Source organism: Tachypleus tridentatus, chromosome 13 (genome assembly GCF_004210375.1).
Source record: "Tachypleus tridentatus isolate NWPU-2018 chromosome 13, ASM421037v1, whole genome shotgun sequence".
Lineage (NCBI taxonomy): Eukaryota > Metazoa > Arthropoda > Merostomata > Xiphosura > Limulidae > Tachypleus > Tachypleus tridentatus.
Window position 1 is genome coordinate 81090685 of NC_134837.1, and position 18870 is coordinate 81109554.

At 33.6% G+C, this 18870-nt stretch overlaps 1 protein-coding gene across 1 annotated transcript in view; it reads left to right on the forward strand.

Moving 5' to 3' along the window:
• LOC143238394 (diacylglycerol kinase zeta-like) overlaps positions 1-18870 on the forward strand; it is a 196345-nt gene that overhangs the window by 39180 nt on the left and 138295 nt on the right. The gene's annotated exons all lie outside the window — the stretch shown is intronic.

The following is an 18870-nucleotide window of genomic DNA, read 5'->3' on the forward strand; positions in this document are numbered from 1 at the left end:
ACAAATAACGAACTCTGCCAGGCAATGTGTATTTGCAATATGAAAGTGAATGAAGCACAACTATATATGTAGTACTAAACACGTACACACTATAGGTTTACAGAAAGCTCGAGACACAACCATTTTAGGTTTGTTATAGCATCCTTTTCCTGTTATTTATTTATATGTTACCTGAAAATGATATATCCAATTGTAACGTGCCCGCAAAACATTAGAAGCATAACATATGGCAAGTGAAAGTGTCTTTCTGAAAATAGCAATGTATGTTTCTACATAATTCGTGTAAAAGGTTGACTAGTTGGTTTATTTATTGTTAAACACATGTCCACTCAATAGACCATTTGTGCTATGCTCACCCCGAGCATCAAAACCCAATTTTTAGCATTACAAGTCCTCGGACATAATGCTAAACCACATATTTCATTGTGTTTTATGTTTCTAATAACTTACGGTTTACTTACTACAGCAAGAGGATAAGGTTATGACCAGTGCTGAGAATGTGTAACTGTGAACTGATGAACTGGTAATAGTAAAACTTTTTTTTACTGTTATATTACATACACCTCTAAAGTTTAAAATAATAAAATACACTAAACATTTAACCTAACAATCTCACTAAATAGTATTATGGGGGTGATAAGCTATCAGTCTCTTTTAATTAAAAAGTCTTTAAAATACAAGTGTATTAAAATCTAAAACTACGATGTATATATACGTGTAATTTAAGTCCATATTTGAAGAAAACTATGATATATATATATGTATGTTAAGTTCGTATTGGAGGAGAAACTATGATGTATATATGTGTATGTTAAGTTCATATTGGAAGAAAACTATGATGTATATATGTGTATGTTAAGTTCATATTGGAAGAAAACTATGATGTATATATGTGTATGTTAAGTTCATATTGGAAGAAAACTATGATGTATATATGTGTATGTTAAGTTCATATTGGAAGAAAACTATGATGTATATATATGTATGTTAAGTTCGTATTGGAGGAGAAACTATGATGTATATATGTGTATGTTAAGTTCATATTGGAAGAAAACTATGATGTATATATATGTGTATATTAAGGTTCCATTGGTGGGAAACTGTGATGTACATGTGTTATGTCACACTGGGGGTGAAACAGTTTGTGACGTACTTATGTAGCTGTTACTCTTATATGTGGTATAGATGTGCGAACTGGATTTTATGTTCATATTAAAATTGAAATTAAATGTAGTGTGTATGTATGGATGTTAAGTACACATTGAAATTAAAACTGGTCTACATTTGTAGATGTTAAGTTCGTACTGAATACAAAGCTTTGATATCAGTGTGTAGACGATTAGTTAATTTTTTAGTCAAAATACTGTGTATTTATGTATATATTAAGTAAAAACGTGCTGAATAAGTCTTTTTTAATAGTTCTTTTATTTGAATCCCATGTTCATTGTTGGAAAGGATATGAAACTAAGTCATCCTTTTTAAATCCCCGTACAATACACCAATGGATAATCCCTTACACTCCATTTCAAGTTTCATGGCGTCCCACATAAAAAATTTCTAAAAATCTTAATTTGAAATATCATTTCAATTAACTCCTTATAAAGTAATACCAATTATCAATCAACTTGGATCACTGAAAACTATAGCCTAAACAAAAAAGAAATGTTTTTTTTTATTTTTCGTGAACTATGAACTACAATAATGTGTTAATATTGTAATACGGTAGTATAGTTATCACTACCAAGAGCTTATGTGAAAAAACTTCAAGTCATTTTGTCAATAAGTGTGAGAAGAATGCATAAAAACATGAATATATACAATTCAGAACAATTTGGAATTACAACATAGGTTTGTTTTTATCTCATCCCACCGGAAAAATCTAGTTAACAGCTTTTGGATTAGAAATCGAGCTTACAAACATAATAAGGCCTTGAAGAAAGCTCTTTATGAGTCATAAATATAAGTTAATATTGTAAATTTAGATCGTTTGTTTAGCGCCTTATTAACTGCTTTTCCTTGAAAACCGGTTTGTAATCAAACAGGTCAAAGATAATCTTATTTTCCATGCTCTACCCGCCACATGTCATTAGGTAAAAATAATTTTTTTTATTCTAAGTATTTCAAAATCACGATTTTCAATTCAATTATCATTATTTCACGTGTTTTTTATGCATATATATTTGGACTAGTTAGAATATTGGATACATCTCTTCATAAAATATTAATACCATTAGTGTTAGTACCCATGTGTAGTTTTTAATTTTTCTCGTAAAATGAGTTTAAGCAGCGTATTCAACAACTTAGCAATGCTTTTAGGTTTAAGTTATGTAGTTCGCATTTTAACATTGTTATTTAGGCTTACGCGACATTTCAACAAGTTGTTATAGGTCTTGTACCACAAAAGGATCTTTCTTCGTAATTATTTGAAAAAAAAAAAACAATCTCTGTTTTCAATCAAAATGAAACAATTAAAATATTATTAAAATTTTGTCCAAAGAAAAATACACCATAACATTTACAAATAATTTTAACCGAAAGCTAGATTACAGCGTTAAGTTTTTGGTAAAGACTGACACCAGAGACTGTATTACCGAATATACTAAAGATGTGCACGTGCGATGAGAGGTTTGTGAAAGTTAACAAATCATTTATATGATTCATTTATTGATTTCATAAATAAAGGTCACTCTTTGGTTTTATGGCTACTGTGGTTTGTGCCACGACATTCAGCTCTTCAGTCTATTCTTAAGTAGCTTCTATTGCGTACATTCTTTGACACTATCACACTCTGAATAATGTGTAAAATACATTAAAGAAATAATGTGTATATTTATACGTCTTATAATAAAGCACACAGTGTTAAGTGTTGTTATCAGGTGTTTATATCAATGAACTTTAAATCCCTCAAATGACTGATGACGTTTGGAAACGAAAATCTTAACAGTTATGAATACAAAAAATGTGTTGGTTTGTTTGTTTGTTTTTTTCGAAATATACCAGTGACAATATCAAGATTGGAAGTACATAAGAATAAAAAGCCCATTAGGCTTAATTATTCAAATAACATTTTATATTTTTGTTTGTTTGTTGTTGTTGTTTTTTTTTTCTTTTATCGAAAAGCAATAACTAACAGGTGACCTAAAATATCTCATTGAATATAAGTGTGTCTATCTTGAAACTATGCATAAACAGTGTGTGAAAAAGAAATCCTTCAAATAACTGATGAGATTTAAAAATGAAATACAATCGTAGAAATAATGTTTTATTAGTTACGAGGGTAAATGGTGTTTTTCCTTTTACATATTCCAGTAATGATAGAAAGTACATAGACTGTATGGTATACCCCATGTAATGACATAGGAAACTAGAGAAATACCGTCAGTATCCCTAGTGGCTACCCACACTGACTGAACCATATTTAACCATCTTTAAAGAAAAATAACTACTAATTACTAATTGCTTAAGTTATATTTGACAATAAAACAAACACACACACTTCTTTCAAATTACAATAGAATTACTGTGTTACTGAAATATACTATATTGTGGCCCTCCTACGTTTTCTGTTCTTCTCAATATAATGCATGTGAAGCCTAGAGTTTAGAATGCAGAAAATTACTAGAAATTCGTGCTCCCCCTATTGAAGAAATTGACGAGTTTCAACAGTGTTTGTTAAATCTTACTGTTCGATTGGAGTAGCTCGTAAGTTAGCGGTGGATGCTGCCTTCCTTCTAATCTATCAGCTAAAACTGAAGGACATCTAATGTAGATAATCCTTGTGTAACCAGCTTTGCATGAATATTGGAGAAAACTTAACGAACACTTCCTATATCAACTTTCACGCTCGTTATTTTTTAGTATTTGGAACAAGAGTTATCACCTCAAAAAAGTATAATTTTGATATTTCTAAGTATATATCCCCAAGTATGTAATTATAGGATTAACTTTCGTGACTATGTGACCTTTCACAAATGTCAATTTTTGGAAATTCCTTAATACTTGAACACAAAGCATTACTTCGCTTGGTTATTTATCTAAAACATTTTTTTTCTATTAACAGTCATTAATTTTATTTTTATTTCTCAATTTTTGCACTACATTTTAATTCATCTAAGTTTGTTTAGATTGTTTTTGAATTTCGCGCAAAGATACACGAGGGCTATCTGCTCTAGCCATCCCTAATTTACCAGTGTAAGACTAGATGGAAGGCAGTTAGTCACCACCACCCACCGCCAACTCTTGGGCTACTCTTTTACCAACGAACAATGGGATTGACCGTTACATTATAACGCCCCCACGGCCGAAAGGACGTGCATGTTTGGTGCAACAGAATTCATCTAAGTGTCGCGAGTTCGAATCCAGACACCGAATATGCTTGCCGTTTTAGCTGTAGGAACGTTATAATATGAAGGTTAATCCTATTTTTTGTTAGTAAAGGGTAGCTCAAGAGTTGGCAGAGGGTGGTTGTTATGGATTATAATTTATCTCGGACGAGTTTCCAAATTATATATTATGTTACGTATTACTATTTCAAATATTTTAATTGTAATTTAAAAGTTAATTAAATGTTAATATAAATCAAATTTATATTTGTCAACAAGACTGATACACAATTTTCTTTCTTAGCACAAATATATTTTATTATACAAATAATAATACAATAGATATTAATGGCTGTTACAAGTAGTTATCAGAAATGTTGGTTTATATACAAGAATTTTACAAAATTACAAACTATATTGAGTCTTTTACCTGGTCTAGAACTCAATATTTTATCGATGGTCCAAATCCACGACAAGCAAATTAATTCTGAGTTGATAATGTTACATCTCGCTTAAGCAAGCTAGCTTGGTTGGCCTCACGTCCTTAACTCTGTACCGAAGGGAGAAATGTTCTCGTGTTTGTGTGTTTTTCTTATAGCAAAGCAATATTAGGTTATCTGCTGAGCCTACGGAGGGGAGTCGAACCCCTGATTTTTAGCGTTGTAAATCTGTAGACTTACCTATGTCCTAGCGGGGAGCAAATGTCCTCGTAGAAATAGTAACGTCCGAAGTTAATTCACTAAAGTTTAATGGTTTGTAATGTTCAAAATCTATAAACGTTCCTGGTCAAATTCTTTAGTTTTCCTATTAATAAGTATTTATCACAATTATAGCTTCCGAGGCTTATAGCACACTGACTATAGCTGACCAACAATAACATCTGTTGTCTCTCGGTTTATCGGTTTTTTTTTTATTGGCCCGGCATGGCCTAGCGCGTAAGGCGTGCGACTCGTAATCCGAGGGTCGCGGGTTCGCGCCCACGTTACGCTAAACATGCTCGCCCTCCCAGCCGTGGGGGCGTTATAAAGTAACGGTCAATTTCACTACTCGTTGGTAAAAGAGTAGCCCAAGAGTTGGCGGTGGGTGGTGATGACTAGCTGCCTTCCCTCTAGTCTTACACTGCTAAATTAGGGACGGCTAGCACAGATAGCCCTCGAGTAGCTTTGTGCGAAATTCCAAAACAAACAAACAAACAAACAAAACAATTATCGGTTTTATATACTAATCATGCGAGATTTTCTAACTTCTAACACTGTTCGAAAATACTGTAGCGTTTTTGTAAAACAATTATTGTTAATTCTTTCTCTCAAGAATCTTCTATAAATTTAAAGAAGAGGTGGGATTTGCGCAATCCAATAATATAAGTGGCATGCATTTACAGAAAACCTATACTGAAACAAATGTAAGTATTAAACAATGGTACTGACTAGTTGCCTTCTGTCTAATGTGTCAATTTTTCATTAGGAACAGCTAGCGCAGATAGCCCTCTGGTAGCTCTGCGTGAACTTCACAAAAAAAAACTGAACAATTATCCAAATCCTAAGTCCGCACTGCTGCTCTAGTTGATTATTTAAGCTCATTCAGATCATTTATTCTAATGGATCTTCTTATATTTACTAAAGGTTTCAAAGGTTTTAACAACATATACTAGACTTTGATGTCTTGTACAAAATATCCAAGACCTCTATGTCCTGTTACATTATTAGATAGTTAGCTTATTTGTTTTGCATCGCGAGTTTCTTATTTTGCTATCCACACGTGTAGTTATCGGTTTTGTAACTAGTGGACTTAGGAACCTGACAAAAACATCTTAGAACGAGTTTAAAGGAACGATCATCTCAGTTATCGAGTTGTGTTAGTTAGTGGAAAGGAAAGTTTTACAGTTACTTCTCTTTCTACCGTTTTCTCATTGTGAAGGTAAAAATATTAGAAACGAAAATGAAACACAGATATTTTCGAGTTTGAAATTGCATGTGATAGTTAAAACAGATCTTTTGTGTATATAAAGAGCACAAGGCTTAGAAACGGAATAACGAAGCATTACAAATTAACATTTTTTTCTTGTAAACCATTATTCTTTGGCTTTCATCTATATACGGCATTTTTGACTGCTCATAGAAATATATTAGGGAGAAAAACCCACAAAGTCTTAAAAAAACAAAAGCATTTTAATAAACAACCATTTTCGATTTAAAGTCCCTTTTTACCTGAATTATTATTATATATAATTGTAACATTAAAAAGTCTTGTTTGTTTGTTTTTATACAAAGTTTCAATGTTTGTCCTATATAAAACGTTATTATTTATGCCGAAATACTGAAGTGAATCTCCACTATAATAACAATTTTTTTTTGTTATTCGGAAACAACAGTACTTTATCATTTTATTTTTTAATACAAGAAAAAAAAATTCGACGCTACTGTTTATTTTTCATGGAGAAACAACATTCAGTTCTAAGAACAATTTCATGCTCAGGTTTCTAAGACACCTGCAATTGTGTTGAACTGTACTTCGCACCCAGGTTTTGCGGGGTTTTCTGTGGCCCGGCGTGTTTTCCCACACTTGAAGTTCTCAGCCTTGGCTTGTGTTTTTCTTTACTTTCACTCATTTCTGTGTGGCGCTTCCGGCACAGAGCACTACTGGTACGAAGAATAGATCCGGACGGTCGATACTGTCTCATCCAATCGATGTTTTGAGCAACTGATAGTTCAAAATTTTCCACTGAGGAAACTGTTTTGATAATATATATCGAATGAATGTCTTGAGTAATATAAATGTCATGTTTGTGTAAGGAAAATTCGTAGGCGATCATCAGGTGTAGGTCTATTTACTGAACTTAAAAGCATCCGATGTAATAATTATAGACTAACATACTGTCACATTAACTAAAGGCTAGTCCAATGCATAAGGTAAACATAATTCAACAAATACATTAACTAAAATTGTTCCATAGAAACGTTACGAGCAAATGACGCTTTATGGATAGTAAATCCAACAACCATTAGCAACGGTCGAAGTAATGATTTTATACAATCAAATCCACGAATACATCAATGAAAAATGATGTATCTACTTTCTAGCAAATGTTAATCTTTTCATAGAAAACACAATTTCGAGACCACCGCTGTAGATACAGTCAAACCAATCCGTTGATACAATACACTCGTAATATATCTTAATCTTCCACCATTGTACACATAGTCAAACCAATACATTCATACAATACATATTCGTGGTATATTTTAAATTCCCACCATGTAGGAAATCTAACCAATCCGTTGATACAATACATTTACGTTATATATCTTACTCTTATGCTAATGTGGATATAATCTAACCAATCCGTCAAAACAATATGCACTAGCAAGGGACTTTAATATCTAGCCGTTGTAAGTACAACACAACCAATCCGTTGATACAACACTCGCAATAATAGCTCATCATTTAAGTACCAATTACTTAATCCAACGAAAGCGATTTTGGGTAAAAGGTTTCGGCAAATTCATAATAAATATATAATTACGTTTCACAGCTATAACATTCTTCGTCTGTGAAATGGGTAATTCTTAGAATACTTTTCGACAGTCATCAAACATCATAACTTACCTGAAACAGCTAATTGCCTGGCATGTCCAGGTGGTTAGGGTGCTCAACTTGCAATCTAAGGGTCGCCAGCTTGAATCCCCGTCTTACCAAAACGCTCTCCCTTTCAGCCGTGGTGGCGTTATAATTTACGAGCAATCCCACTATTCGTTGGTAAAAGAGCAGCCAAAGAGTTGGCAGTGAGATGCGAAATTACTGGTTCCTACTGGTTGTTTTATATTAATATATGATTTGTGTTGGTATAAAGCTGATTCAATTCAAGGTTGCTCTGTCTCGTAGTTGCTAGTGTATTATTATATTATGTGATGTTATACGTCTGCTACATGTAGAAGTACTTCATGTCTAGTAGTTATTAGTATGTTAATATAGAATGAACTCCATGTCTAGTAGTTATTAGTATGCTAATATAGTATGTGTTGTGTAACGGATTTACCATTGTACGTTTACTTTAATACCTATGTTTATTTTAGTATAGTTTGATTTTCTATGCATGTGAGGTATATTGTTGGGTATGCATTGCGCATGTCCTGCCTGTTCTCTAAATTCGTAGAAGATTTTCGAGACCAAGAATCAACAATATGTGGTTTTCGAACATTGTTGAAAGTTCAAGAACCTTGCGTGATTGGTATACAAAACCGACGATCCAAGAGACAGATAGTATTGTTGGTTAACTACAGTCAGTCACTAATGTATGCCTCGGAAGCTATAATTGTGATAAACACTTACTAATCGGAAAACTGCAGATATTAGAAGACCAAGCAAGTGTATAGAGTTCGAGCATAACAAACCGTTCGACTTCAGTAAATTTACTTCGGACGTTAGTATTTCTACGAGGGCATTAAATATATTTGTTGGTAAAACGTCAGCATGTAAACGGTATAAGGACAACCAACCAAACTAGCTCAAGCGAGGTGTAACAATATCAACTCAGAAATAATTTGCTAGTCGTAGACCTGGATCGTGGATAAAATATTCACTTTAGACCGGATATAAGAATCAGTATTGTCTACAAGTTTGTAAAACTCTTGTAAATAAAACATTATTTCTGAAAACTATTTCTAATAATCGTTTTGTATTAAGAAATAAAATATCGTGTGTTAATCTTGTTGGCGAATATCCTAAATTTGGTATATATTGAAATTCAATTAATTTCTAAATTAAAATTAAAATGTCCGGCTATTTGAAATCGTAATACGTAATATAATAAATCGGAGACTTGTCTGGGATACATTATAATAAACAACATAATAAATTGGAGGCTCGTGTGCGACATCTGAATCAAAGACAAAATAAATTTTAAAGTAAAAGTCAAACTTTAATTCAATTTATATTTATCATTGCCAACTAGATTTGATCATGTATGATTCTCAAGGTTTCGTATATCAGCCTATCTCGAACAACTAGAAAAATATAACAAAAGTGAATTGCTCGAAATTGCCAAAATTTTAGAATTACAAATGAAGTAATCAATGAGAAAAATGAACTAAAATATATTATTGAAATACTAATAGTTGTTGATTTGTTATATTAGAAAACATTAGAAGAATACTCTAGTGTGTCCACTAGCCAACCAGAGTTGGGTAATAAAGATAAGTTAGAAATCCAGTTAAAACTCAGACAAATCAAGTTTGAACAAACCCAGACCGAAGTCCAGAACCCATATCGAAGACGGAAAAGAAGTTAGGATGAAAGAAATGGAAATCAGGCTTAACTCCGATCCACTAAGCCAGATTGATTGCTTTGAACCCAATTGCTATATTAAGTAGCACCATTTAGTTAAAACGAAATTAACAAATACTTCTAACATTTCAGAAAGCTGTCCAAACTTCAATCCCTGCTATTCCGAGCATTTCTTTCTGTTCCGAAACCACATTTAAGTGGTCAGTAACTTCTTTAGTTATTCTCTAATACTCGCATTCGTATAGTAGAATGGACCAAAAATAAGATTTGAGAACTCGAGTTTTAGTGCTAACAGAAATATTCTTTTCGTCACTGTTGGGCTAATTATATGAAAAGCATCTTTTGCTATTTCTGTTTTTTCTTTATTTCTTCTTTGTGTAGTCCATTTGTTGTTGTGGTAAGGCCTAGATATATAAATTTCTTGGCTTGTTTTATCTCATCTCAGTTGCTGTTTATACCTTAAGGTAATTTAATTCTTTTCTTAGATATGACCATGCATTCAGGTTTAGGTTTAGGTTTTTGAATTTCGTGCAAAGCTACTCGAGAGCTATCTGCGCTAGCCGTCCCTAATTTAGCAGTGTAAGAATAGAGGGAAGGCAACTAGTCATCACCACCCACCGCCAACTCTTGGGCTACACTTTTACCAACGAATAGTGGAATTGACCGTCACATTATAACGCCCCCACGGCTGGAAGGTCGAGCATGTTTGGCGCGACCGGGATGCGAACCCGCGACCCTCAGATTACGAGTCGAACGCCTTAACTCACCCGGCCATGCCAGGCCTCCATGCATTCAGAGCTTTTCACATTGAGGGATAAACCTTTTTCTTCACTTTCAATAATGACTATGCCAAATATATATAGTAGATCTGATGTTTTTATCAAAACTGTGTCATGCTAAATCGGAGATTGTTCAAATTCTATCTCCCATTTACGTTTTGTGTTAAATACCTCTTAAGGTATTTTCCCAACTGCTTCCGGCCCGACATGGCCAGGTGTTTAAGGCACTCGACTCGTAATTCGAGGGTCGCAGTTCGAATCCTTGTCACACCAAACATGATCGCCCTTTCGGCTGTAGGGGCGTTATAATGTTACGGTCATTCCCACTATTCGTTGGTAAAAGAGTAGCCTAAAGGTTGGCGGTGGGTGGTGATGACTAGCTGCTTTCCCTCTATTCTTACACTGCTAAATTAGGGACGGTTAGCGCAGATAGCCCTTGTGTAGCTTTGCGCGAAATTCAAACCAAACCAAACCAGCTTCTTTCTTAATATCTTCATAGACATATTTCTTAGTTGCCTCTCAATTATTCTGTTTCTTGTCATTTTTAATGGAGCCGTATTTCTTTTCATTCTTTTTGCCTTCCTTATACATTTTGTGTTTATAGTTTTCTAGTTTCTATGAGGTCTAGAATGTCTTATGTCAACTCTTTGTTTTACTCCTTTTTTTTTACTTCTTTGGAGATAATTTCTTCTGTTGTTTCTAGAATAGTTATTCAACAGAGAGTCTACATTTATCATATCTGCTATATAATAGAACTTGTCCTATGCAGTAATTATATATTTTTCTTTCATCTCAGGACTTACTTTAAATTAATAAATTTGGTGTTTTAGTTTCTGCTCCGATTTCAAACTTTCTTCATTCTTTACTTTCACTATCACTGCTCCTGGGGCTGTTTCAGGGTAATTAATAGTATTTCTAAAACGTTTATTGATAATAATAAAATCAGTCTAGTTTCATGTGCAGCAGTCTCTCGGCCTTATCCATGTCTGCAGTCTTCTTTAACGAATCTGAAACCAAGTGTTTGCAGTCATTAAATCATGTCTTCTGCTATAATCAGCCAGTTTGTTCCCTATATCATCCTTTGAGTCCAAATCATATGTTCAATACTATCGACTCTCTCAGATCTGACTTTTGCATTAAAGTGACCCATGACTATGATAATTTCTTATGATCTTAACTGTTTCAGAGCTTCTCAAATCTATTTGTAGAAATCACCTACATTGTCCTCATTCTGTTCAGCTGTGGGAACATGGGTCTATATAATTGATGTCAAATTCTTTGACCCTAAGTTTGACGAGTAAAACCTTGTCTCAAACAGATTAATATTCTTTGATACATTTTACTATTTAATTGTCTAGCATTATTATAACTTGTCTTTCATGATGTTCACCTACTGAATAAAAAGAATGTATGAATGTCTGAATTACGTGATCCTGCTTCTTTCTTTTGACCTTTGATATGTCTATGATGTTCATGATCTCTTGGTATAAGCCTAATAAATGTTGAGGTGTCTAATGTCTGGTACTTCTCAGTGTATTAATATGCTATGTGTTGGCATAAGCCTGGGTAATGTTCATATGACTCGTGTCTAGCACATATTCTATATTAAAACGGCATGTGTTTGTACAAACCTGGTAGATGATAAAATGATTCACGTAAAGTAGTTATCACTGTATTAATATTGTACCTACTGGATTAAAAGTCGTAGTTTCTCATATCTACTAGTTTTCACTGCAGTTCTATTGTATGTGTTGGTGTAAGATTGATAAACATGTAATGCCTCATGTACAGTATTTGTTCTGCGTTGTTAAGAATTTGATAACTGTCGAAATACCTTATACAGTAATGTGTTGTCTGTCTGTCAGTCAGGAGACTAAACTTACGTCGCTAAGGGGCGCCCAACGTTGCAATTTGTGCTGTTGTAACGTCGCTAAAAGGCGTGCATGCCATGAATCACGAGAAGAATTGTGCATTATATAGGCAACAACACGCCTTTCCATACGAACTCCAGAAGCAAGAAATAAAAATATTTGTAACTTTTAATTTTGGTTTTACTTTCTCTTGAAACAGAATATTTTCGGAAATCCTGCGACAGTACATCTGGTATTTAGTAATGTCAGTATATTGTTATGATATTTGTTTATTGAAGTCTGGTAAATATCAAAATGCCTTGCTTCTGGTAGTTTATTTCGTATTAATAAGGCATGTCTTGATTAAAGTCTGGTAAATTTCAAAACGTTTTACGTTTAATAATTTTCTTGCATATGATGGTATACGCCTGGATATTTTTGAAATGTCTAATTTATAGTAGCTGTTATTCAATTAATATTGTATAGATTTGTATAAATCTGCTTAGGGTTAAAATACTTCAGTTATGTAGAAGTTATTTTTTGCATTAATATGGTACGTCATGTATAAGCTTAGTAAATGTCTCATGTCCTAAAGAAGCTTGTGTACCAATATGTCATGTGTTTGTATGAGCCTGGAAAATGTCAAAGTATACGATGTCTGGTATTTGATAACATATTATTATGTTATTTCAGTTAATGTAAGGAAACTTACGACTTATATCTCCAGAACGTAGCTTTATTGGCTGAATCTCTTATCATATTTTATAAAATGCTTTCTAGCTTCCTTTCATAGTTTTCTTCTTATTTCAATTTGATTGAAAACATTCATATTGCCGCCTTTAAAAACTGGATTAAAGGAAAAAAAGTGCTGTTGTCAGTAAGTTAGAGAAACAGGAACGAGACCCAATTCTTAAACGTAAAATTAAAATCTTAATTAGCAAATACTCGAATAATTAAGTCATTATAACCAAACCTAAAGGATGTGAAAGTCTCAGCGGAAGGAGCATAATATAATATCACGTTCTACTTTTTCAGAGTTAATTAGGATTAATCAGTACTTTATAGAAAGCCATAATGTTTTTATTTTTTTCGCTGCACATCGAGCTAAGGTTAAATCGATCTGGTTTAACTCATCATCTACTTATAATTTATCATCTTCAGTGTGTCTTCATCGCTGTCTACTAAATCATTAATAATAAACGATTTGTATAAAAAGCTTGTCTTGAGAAATAAACGTCGCATATGATATAAAACGGAAAGGAAATAGAATTATTTGATTCGATTGATTTACACGCTAGAGAAGTTTGGAATCGCTTTTGACACGAGTCTTCCTCCCTCTAATAATCTTTTCAAGTTCCTTCTGATAATAAATAACCCAGATTTCTGCCTTTTCTTATTCACCTGCAATGTTTTGTATTAAATGTTATATATTGTACATTAATTGGTACTATAGCCCTCGTGTGGCTTTGTGCGAAATTCAAAACAAACAAGCAATAAGATCTATGTTATGCATAAAATATTTTAAAAATTACCAGTTGTTTAGTAAGCCTATTTGCTACATTAACCTACTACGTTAAATGTGTACCTGCACTGTTAGGCCTAATGTTGCCATTTTAAGCCTAGGTATAAGCTTTGAGACTTAAGAGTTATCACATAAAATGGATACTGCATATTTACGTATTTAAGTTCATGACAGAAATATGTACGTAACGTAAGGTACTAAACCAACACTTAAACTTATGTTGTTTTCGATAAAATTCGACACGTATGTAAACGCAGTTCGAATGCTTGTTATAAAAGTAGTTTTAGAATTTTGTCGTGCTTCAAACACTTTTAAATTTTCCCCCTTCCAAACCATAAAATTCGTTTAATATAAAATTTGGAATGTGAAGGTTCTTCTTTTTCATTTTGTAAATTTCACACCATAATTTTCATTTGACAACTTTTATATGCTCTATTTTCGTAATTATCTAAACTATAATCAACATGACGCCGAGATTTAAGAATTACCAAGAAAAAAGTTGTGAAGGTAAGAAGAAATGGTGTCCAATATTTATTTTAGTTTTATTCTGAAACTTAAGTTCATACTTAATGGTACAGTAAGAATATTTCATTTTTTTGTTGTTGTTTTTTATAATAGCAACCGCTAGAACACATATAACCTATCGTATAGTTTTGTGCTTAATTCCAAACAAACATACAAATCAGACTTGTTGGTGTGATTGTCAGTGTTCCTTCATAATACTAATTCGATAATCTTAAATCCAAATAATTCGATAATTTCTAAATAATCTATAAGTAGAAATTTATAATGTCTGAACATAGGCATGTTTTATTTAAGCTATACAGAGTAGGGCAAAAGTTGCTATGTTATTGATACAGCTGGTATCGTATCGGTGGTACTACAGGAAATATTATAAATATGACTGTAACCAATTTAATTATCGTTTGTTTCAAAGTAATGCGTTACAGGTTAAACATTGTTTGGAAGTAAAGAACTGTAAGTCACTCTTGCCATGTTTTGTATAACTCTAACTCTAAACCATTTCACCTATGAGAAAAGAACTACAGAAAAACGTTTCATAAAAGTTTCGTCAAATGCACGTAAATCCTCATTATCTGAGGGTCATAAGTTCGATTTCCAGTCTTATCAAAGATGAGGGCGTTATAAGTTATGGGCAATCTCATTATTCACTGGTATAAGATTAGCCCAAGAGTTGGCGGTGGGTGATGATGACTACCTGCATTCTCTCTAGTCCTTCACTGCTTCGTGTAGCTTTAGGCGAAACTCAAAACAAAGAAACAAAGTTCGAATTCTAAACTAGTCTGTGTGGAAACTTAAATACTGTTTTAAAACAATTTATATTTTGTAATAAACGGAAAGAGTCAGGTTTTCACTGTAGTAACGTATACATCAACGAGATATAATACATAACGCATCAAGTTTACGTGTGAAATACAGGTTATGGAGAGATAAGGTAAAAGACAAAACAAAAACTTCAAACAGTTCACATTATTATATTTGTGACAGTAACGTTACATGTTTATTCAGTATCGTTAATTAACTCTTTATTACGTTTAGTTTATTACAAACTACTATGGATTTGTTTACTTTTTTTTTCTTAATTATCCAGCTTAACCAGTTAGTTTCAAATAAACCTAAAAGTACATTTTTAGCCAACGTAAAACCAAGATGTCCACTAACGGCTATGTATGAACTACATTTTCATCAAGATGTCTGTTTTTCAGTACAAAGCTTCACAATTGGCTATCGGTACTCTGTCGTCCGCTAATATCGAAACTATTTGTAATGTTTAAAGCTCTCAGACTTACCACTGAATCACCAGGACGTGATATCGTCATCGCTGAAAAATATTCAAAATTTTGATACAGAGTGAACAACTTTTAGTTTGTTTGAATTTCGCGCAAAGCTACTCTAGGGCTATCTGCGCTAGCCGTCCCTAATTTAGCAGTGTAAGACTAAAGGGTAGGTAGCTAGTCATCACCACCCACCGCCAACTCTTGGGCTACTCTTTTACCAACGAATAGTGGGATTGACCGTCACATTATAACGCCTCCACGACTGAAAGGACGAGAATGTTTGGTGCAACGGGGATTCGAACCCGCGACCCTCAGATTACGAGTCGAACGCCTTAACCCACCTCGCTGTCCCGGACCTCGTCTGATTTAAGGTAGTTAGTTTAATGACTTCTGGAAGTAGTCTGATTTAAAACATTCCAGGATGTGAATGTTAAACATGTTTCGTTTTCATTAGGTGACTGCATTCGAGAATAACTTGATAATAACCCTCTCCCGTGGTTCGAAACGTCAGTGTTAAGTATTGAAACATATACAGTTTATTACCATGTCCTGATTTACTCGGGCAGGGGGATCCTAACTCTACAGTTAATGTCTAGTATGTATAACCCATGACTACATTTATGAGGTTTGCGTTTATTTTAGAGCAATATGTACACACGATGTGTTTATTACGCTCGAGTATACGTGTAACGATTTGTATTGGGTTGAGGAATAATTCGTGAGCGTTTTTTCAAGTTAAAAAATATATTCATAAATGAAACGCTTTCGCAAAATATTTCATGTCATTTGGTAGATAAATGTTTGCTCTAATAGATGGTGTGTTTGATTTTCATATGTCTTTAATTTTTGCTTTCATTTTCAGCTCATTAAATGGAATGTCAAGTGGACAAAATCGAGCATTTTCGACACCATCTGCTTTTCGCATTTAATTTCTTGCAATTTCGTTTTAAACAATGCATACTATATACCTAGGTATTACATGAAACAAAGTATCATAATAAATGTTTTGGGTGTAATGTGTTCATGCATTGAAGTATTGTATAGTCTTGCATGTAATGCTTGAATGAAATTATTTAAAAACGGTCACGAATTATTCCTCAACCTAATACTTATGTAAATTAAAGTTGTTTCTATACCATGTGTGTGTGATACATGTAAAGATGTTACTTACTAATTTATGTAAAGCTTTATACTTGGTGTATAGTAACCTGTCTATACAATATATGTGAGTGTGTGTATGAGATGCGAATGTGTGTACCTAGTATAGAATAAACTATTTGTATAATGTATGTGTCACGTATAATGTACATGTGGAAGTTTGTACTTAATGTGATCTGTCTATACAATATGTGTATTAAATGTAAAGATTTGTACTTATTGCAGGGTAAACCGTCTTTCAGCCACGTGTGTATTATGTATGAATGTTTGTATTTAGTATAATCTGTCTATACAATGTATGCATTACGTGAGAATGTATACGAAGGTTTATACTTAACGTAACATAAACGTTATATACAATATATGTACTGCGAGGGAATATAAGTGTGAAAGTTTGCACCTAGTGTAAAGTAATCTGTCGTCTACAATGTGTTTATAACGGGTGAAGGTTTTTATTTAGTATTGATATTCGCACGTGGTGTATTAAGAAGAAAGGCCTATTATCATCTGGAAACAAATTAGTAAAACCTAGGTGATGGAATGAAGATATTATCCAAGTTTGTGTTTTTGAATCAAACTGAAAAAGAAAATCAAACATATGATCTTCCTTAAATAAGTGTCAGTTTTTTAGTGTCTTAACTACTAAAAGTCCGTATTGAAATAGAAAATATGCTTTATTTTATTTGTTATTGGCAATCAGTGAGGTTGTGTTTTTCCGAAGTTAAAATAATAATTTTATAACCTCTTAATCTCAACCTCTCCATTTTATGATACGTCTTCTGTGTGCTTGTTATCAACTACTGTCTTACATAAAACTTTCTTGCCACATCCAATAAACTTATTGTAAGCCAGTTATGAGTCCTTTACAAAACTCGTCTCTCCAAATGAGTCGTCTGACGGAATGGACGTCATAGAAAATAAGAGCTCGACTGGTTATACTAGAAGAAGCAGCTACAACAGTATCAATCTGTAGCATTCCTACACAATAGGAGTGGATTTTTAAAACCTAAATTATAGTGGTGGGTGAGGAAATTATGTGCAAGTAATCTCAATATACTTTTTTTTCTGGAGCATTTAAAAAAAATGATGGTATGTTAACAAAATATCTTGACTTTGTCAATTTCACACAATAAAACTGTAATGGGTAGGATGCCTTTGTATCCCGGTATGGCCAGGTGGTTAAAGCGCTCGACTCGTAATCTGAGGGTCGCGGGTTCGAATCCTTGTCACACTAAACGTGCTCGTCCATTCAGTCTATTATGTAAAGGTTAATCCCACTATTCTATGGTAAAAGAATAGCCCAAGAATTAGAGATGGGTGGTGATGACTTGCTGAATGTCCTCTGGTTTTTCAGCACTAGATTAGAGACATCTCGTGAAGCTTTGTGCCAAATTCAAACAAAGAAACAAATTCAATTTCGAAATTAGGAACTACTCGTACATCTTTGTTCATAATACTTAAATGTTCTAATTTCCTAACATCATAAGACAATTAAAATTCAACAATTAATAGCGATTTCGTTTATCAAGTAAGCAATACACCACCAAGTGGTACTTACTTGAAGAGAACTGTTAAATATACCACCAAATGACTAATCGTAATATAATTAGTTTGTTTGTTTTTGAATATCGCGCAATGCTACTCGAGGACTATCTGCGATAGCCGTACCTAATTTAGCAGTGTAAGACTAGAGAGAAGGCAGCTACTCTTTTTACCAACGAAAAGTGGAATTTACTGTTACATTATAACGCTTTTACGGCTGAAAGGGTGAGCATGTTTGGTGCGACGGGGATTTGAATCCACGACCCTCGGATTGCAAGTCGAACACCTTAACCCACCTGGCCATGCCGGGCCTATAGAATTAGTCAATATGTCGTAGCGTTATTTATCCTGGCACACACAGGTCTGGGATGGCCAGGTGGTTAAGGCACTCGACTCGTAATCTGAGGGTCGCGGGTTCGAATCCCCGTCGTACCAAACATGATTCTTCTTTCAGCAGTGGTGGCGTTATAATGTGATGGTCAATCCTATTATTCGTTGGTAAAAGAGTAGCCCAAGAGTTGGCGGTGGGTGGTGATGATTTGCTGCCTTTCCTCTAGTCTTAAACTGCTAAATTAGGGACGGCTAGCGCAGATAGCCCTTGTGCAGCTTTGAGCG